Source organism: Calidris pugnax, unplaced genomic scaffold (genome assembly GCF_001431845.1).
Source record: "Calidris pugnax isolate Ruff unplaced genomic scaffold, ASM143184v1 scaffold249, whole genome shotgun sequence".
NCBI classification, from domain to species: Eukaryota; Metazoa; Chordata; class Aves; order Charadriiformes; family Scolopacidae; genus Calidris; species Calidris pugnax.
In genome coordinates, this window is record NW_015090960.1 from 39831 (window position 1) to 40347 (window position 517).

The 517-nt window shown below is 66.7% G+C and overlaps 1 protein-coding gene across 1 annotated transcript in view; it reads right to left on the reverse strand.

Moving 5' to 3' along the window:
- The window catches only part of LOC106893941 (ubiquitin-like modifier-activating enzyme 1), a 49518-nt gene that overhangs the window by 20170 nt on the left and 28831 nt on the right, over nt 1-517 (reverse strand). The window lies entirely within an intron of this gene.

The window sequence follows — 517 nt, forward strand, 5'->3', positions numbered from 1 at the left end:
GCCCCGGGGGCTCACCGGGCGACACTGCTCCTCGGTGAGAAGGGTCTCCTTGTTCTCCTCGGGGAGACACTCCAGGGCGTCGAAGTAGAGCCATTGGGTGATGGGCGTGAACTTCCCCGACACCGCCTGGGTCACGTGACACCCCCAGAGGTCACGTGATCCCGCAGGGTCACCTGATCCCCCCCAGGGGTCCCAGGTGTCCGGGGGGAGCCATGAGCCCCCAGTCCCCAGCCACTGGGGGAAACTGGTCCCAGTATGGGGTGGGAGAAGGGGAATTGGGAGTACTGGGAGGGACTGGGAGAGACTGGGGAGGGGACCCAGAGGTCCAGGGGGAGCCATGAGCCCCCCAGTTCCCAGCCACAGGGGGAAACTGGTCCCAGTATGGGGGGGGGGAAAGGAAACTGGGAGTACTGGGATGGACTGTGAGTACTGGGAGAACTGGGAGGGACTGGGGGCAAACTGGGAGGGACTGGGGAGGGGACTGGGGTGTCTGGGGGGAGCCACGAGCCCCCCCCGC